Genomic DNA, 5,284 nt, shown 5'->3' with positions numbered 1-5,284 from the left:
GGGGAACTATGCTGGGGCACAGCAGTATGCCTGACCTGCCTCTCCCTGCTGGCTGTGCTCTGGCCAAGGGACAATGGTGTGGGGATTTCTGTTGTGAATTCATTGCACAGAGAAGAATTCATTTTTTATGATAGCTCCGTGGGCTGGGTAGGAATTTGGTTGCGTTATTTCCCCTGCATTTGCCCAAAGTGGCTTCAGGGAGCATCAGGGGGTGACAGCTGATACTTTTGCTCCTTACATGCAGTTATATCTGTCAAACAGTCCAGGACATCTTTGATTCGGGGCTGGCATGTGTCAGGACTGTGGGTTCTCCCATAAGCCAAAGCTTTAAGAAAAACAGCAGTAATGTGAAACCCCCTAAGTCAGTCAACATGATTTTATCACACTTATTTATGCTGCCTAACAGCAGGCACTGAAAGAGAATGAGAGTGGAAAAAAAACCCACCGAGGGCAGAACAGAATGACCAGCATTCCTATTTAGGTGAATTGTCCTTTTCAGAAGCCTAAATAAAAGCCCTGGTAGAGCAGCTTCCAGCCTGGGGTACTTACAGGAGTATGTCCGTGCCAGCAAGGGTACATGGTGAGGTAGGAGCAAAACACTTCGTGCTAAGTACCCGCTGTCCACAGGGCTAATTAGTGAGGATTTCAGTTTGTATTGCCACTAATCTGAGCCCAAGAGCTCGTTAGTGATTGTAACACTTCAGGTGCATCCCTGGAGTATGTCCTCTGGTTTCTAAAGGGGTTTGTATTGCTCCAAGACCTCCCACATGAGCCAAAGCATGGTAGGTGAGGACAATTGGGAGAAGGACTTCAAAAGTTCTCCCCTGATGCAAGCTAAACTACTAATGAGGGCATGTTGTTCAGTGCTGGACAATGGGGATGGGAGTACTTTCCTTCGGGTTCATATGCAGTGTCAATGGAATCCCGAGGGGTGAATAGGTGACGAATGTTTGCAACAGATTCCGTGGAGCTGGTGCCACATTAGAAAGCTCTGTTCTTCAGTGCTCTTGTTAGCTATTTAACCTTTCTGAACTGCTTGTGCCCAGCCTGCTGCATGCTGCATTCTTTTCTCAGTCCATTGCATTTTGTTTCTGTATTACACCATTTTTTAGTGTTTCCATATTTATGAATTCATCCATCTACAATAACAATTACAGTTGGAATGTTTACTTTTCCTGATAACATTTACAGTTCATCTACTGGGCAAATACTTGTTATTCTTTGCTTATTTTTTTTTTTAATATATATTATTAGAAGAGCTTTTGTAAAATTTGATTCATTCCTCCCAAATATGTTTCATTTCACACAATTGACAGGAACAGAAAAACAAATCAGAGCAAAACAAAGCAGCCCCATTTTCCCAAATAAAAAAACTAAATAAAAAGGAGTTGAGAAAGCACATTGAAAAGATAAAACCAAGGTTTAGCATTTAATTTTAGGGATTTTTTTCCTGGTAGTTTTACAGCATAGGGTGTGATTATGCGTGACTTAAGACCCCATTTTGGTTTATGTGAAAAAGCACAGATTCCCCCAAGTGCTAAATCAAGAGCTTCATGCCCATGGGTTGTTCAGCAATAATGTTCCTGATCCCTGATGTGAATTACAGCAGTTTCAGAAAGGCTTTTCTATAATGACATGTAGGTGTTTGGACAGCTAGGCTCAGTGCAGCCAACAGCTTCTGTTGGTCCCATGTTGAGTGAGGAGAGGGGTGGGCACTTACTGCTGGTGCCCATGGAGGTGTCCTATCTTCAGCCACTGCAGTAAATGTTGCTGGGATTCCTCAGAGCTGTACAATGGCTTCTCCAACACCTGCCCGTCTGAGGTTAACCCAACCCATACAGTGCTATCTCCCAAAGGGCCGAACAAAGACCACGCTGTTGAAGAGCAGAGTACAGGCATTTCAGTGACTGTGGAGGGACAGGACGTATGGAGGACTTCTCCAGCAGCAGACCAGCTCCACAGAGCAGGGCATGCCTTCCCTGTCCACCTGTGTGCATTAAAGTGGTTAATGCTCTGTGCAGTGGATGGAAGTTAATTCAGAGCAGATAGCTGAGAGACTTGGTTTTAATGTGCACTGGAAGGATGTTGGCACACATTTTTGGACTGCATGTTGCTTTCTGCCTTGACGAACTAAACAGATACTGCACCATGAAAGGGAAGAGGAAGCTGAAACTTGGAATAATGTCCCTGTTTGTCTCACAGCATGCTGCTGCTCATGATGTTGAGTTGGCGACAGTCCTGCTCTGCTTGGAGAACACAGCCGTAGCCTCTGGTTGTGGGAGGATGAGCCCGTTGTTATCTGGCAGGGCTGGTGAGAAAGGAAAGGAAGGTTGATTCTGGCCAGATGGGAGATACTGTCTGAGTGTGAGAAAAGGGTGTGTGGAAGCAGATTATGCTCTGACAAAAGAAGCAAGGGAGAGCCCTACAGTAGGTGTCACAGGCAGGACAATAGGTATTGTCAGGAAACACCTGGCTCCAAAAGGAAGCTGGGGAGACCTTTCGATGAATGAAAGTGCTCGTCGTAAAATGTGCACATTGACAGGTTCCGCACGTGTAGCAGGCAAAGAGAATCCAACCCTTTGTGAGGAGGCAGGAAAGTCCTTCAGCTGAACTGTGGTTTCATGTATGTATTCTCTGGGATTAGATCAATTAAGATACTTTCCATGTGTTAAGACTGAATATTTGGGGGAACAAGCTCACGGGGAGGAGCCCAAGGCCAGTACATTTGAACGCTGGAAGGAGTCTGCTCGATACCTTGGAAGTGCAATTTTGGTAGCAAGAGAAAACAAGACTTGAATGTTCATTTCCCCTGAAATGTTATTGCCCTTACGAGCAGACAGGTAGTAACAGGTGAGTAACTTAGTTAATATAGGCTCAGAAGTTCTAAATTAAACTTCTAGAGAATAGTAATAGAAGTGAGGAAAACTCTTTAAATACAAAGACATAAAATAATGCAGATAGAGTGTAAAAATAAGATAGGTAAAAGCGGAGAACAAATGGGAAGATTGCCCAAAATGTTAAAATTAATAGTAAAGCCTTCCAAGTACACACAGAACCAAAAGGTCAGCAGAGAAGCCATCAGTGCTCTGACAGCTACTGAGCAAAGCAGTTTGCTGATGGGGCTAATGCGTACCACTGTGGGTGCTGCATGGATGCAGACCCTCAACAGTGTGTTACCAGGGGAATCCATCCCAGATTTGGCAAACTTCTGTTATTTCTTTTGCTAAAATCTGTCCATGCCATTGTAAATGACAGAAATTATCCCAGATGCCTAAAAGTAGGTATCTGAAAATGTTATAAGTGATAAAAAATTACAGATCAGTCATGGACATGGATCAGAGCAGGGCAACATTGGTGTTGTGAGAGCAAACCCGAACCTGAGACAGGGTGTTTGTTGTGCCACGCTTGGGTCTGCATGAATTCGGTGCTGTTGTTTGCAGATCTGAACTCTGCCCTGTCTGATCTCTGCACTATCCTTCACTGGACTCTTGGAGACATGACCTGGAGAGGACAATATCAGGTCAGCGAAAGTCAGTTTAACCACATTACTCTTGTGCTCTGGTGGATTAAATGAGGAAGAAATAAACCACATGGAGAAAAAAAAGCAAAGAAAAAGGAAGATGTGAAACAGGAGAAGGGTTAGTGGAGGTCACAGAGAACAGGCTGAGGGGGTTAAGCACAGATTGAATATGAAGTGTGGAGAAGGTGAGGAGACTGGAAAAGAGAGGGTTAGTGAAACAACTGAGTGGCATGGGCACAGAAACTGCAGGGCTGACTGTACAAATGTCTGCAAGTTCAAAGTGACTGGAGTCAGCTTTAAGGTTGGGACATTAGGTACAAAAACTGTCTGTGACCCCTTCTTTTCCTCTTTAGAATCAGGGACTAAAGTTTCCATTGCCCCATTTTTATATCTCCCTTCCTCTCCATTGCTGTTGCAATTTCTGGCATTTTATATTTGCACTGCTTTTATGTGAAAATATATAAGGAAACAAAATGGGAGCCAATTTTCATTTCCTATTTCATTTTCACAGGACAGTGAGGAGGTGAGGAATCGACTGCCTCCTCATCTGGGTCATGATTTTCCTTTCAAACTGAAAGAACTCTCCTACATCTCTATTTAGAAGTATAATCCAGAATCAATTCGTCTGAAGATCATAGACAATGCAAATCACCTCCATCCTATCCTAGATTGAATAAAGTCAATTCTCCTGCTCTGCCTGCACTATCAGAGCTATATTGGTGGGCATTGCCACAACATGCATGGTTTTCATCACCTTTGAGAAGTTAAATCCACCATGTCTTTACCATGCCAAATAATAAGAAGAAATCAAGCTTTAAAAATACACCTGTGTAAGCTATTTTTATGAGACAAAAAGGCTTCCTGGTCCCTTCTGGGATCATTTATATGATGGAAATAAGAAATATGGTATTGTTTGGCTGGGAGGGTATAATTTCTTAATTACCTGAGGCATGTCTGAGTTATTTTGGAAAGGTTATGAACAGCATGGTGTCAGCTCTGTGACTGTAAATAATATAAGACCCAATTTGTTATGGCAAATAACAACCTGGGCCAAAGATGTTGGGGAGGAGGGGGAGTAAATTGAAGAATTTACCCAGTGGCAAAGTACTTGGATTTTCTTTCTGAAAATACAGTTTTAGCAGTTGATGCTGAGGTGCTGGAGGTAATAAATTGGGAGAAAAAACAATGGGGGTAAATGAAGTGGTTGTGCAGATGGTGGTAGCGCTGGCTGTGGGCAGCGAGAGGATTTCTAGGGCCCCTGTGGTTTTTGCACCTTCCATGCTTGCTGGTGGTTGAGTTCTTGACAAAGGTGTGTTAGGGAGAGCTTGGCTGTTCTGTCTTTTGCTGGTAGCGAGGCGACAAACAGCTTTGCCCTTCCTACCTCTCATTATTTCATATTTCTTTCTATGAGCTCATTCTAAGACAAACCTTGCTTGTCTGTGCAACAATAACTTCACCATCACCATGATGTTTTGTGCAGAAAAACAGTGAAAAATAAAATCACCTTTGGTCAAAATATGATTGTTTTCTAATGGGACTTCAAAATGAGGTTTCAAAATCATGGTGGAGGACTGCGGGCAAAGAGTTTGTTTCAAGTGTTTCCAGTGATAGTATGACTGAATACATATGATTTATTTCATTTTTTTTTTTAAGAATTACAAAACCATGAATTTCTGATGAAAGGCATGATGGCTTTATGAATAAGTGCTAGTTGATGCTATTTAAGTAGGATTCAATTAAATCTTCATAAAACGAGCAGAGTGA

The sequence above is a fragment of the Pezoporus occidentalis genome, unplaced genomic scaffold (genome assembly GCF_034315485.1).
Source record: "Pezoporus occidentalis ecotype Australia unplaced genomic scaffold, CSIRO_AGI_Poc_V1 ctg20, whole genome shotgun sequence".
Taxonomy (NCBI): Eukaryota; Metazoa; Chordata; class Aves; order Psittaciformes; family Psittacidae; genus Pezoporus; species Pezoporus occidentalis.
This window is presented reverse-complemented; position numbering follows the sequence as displayed.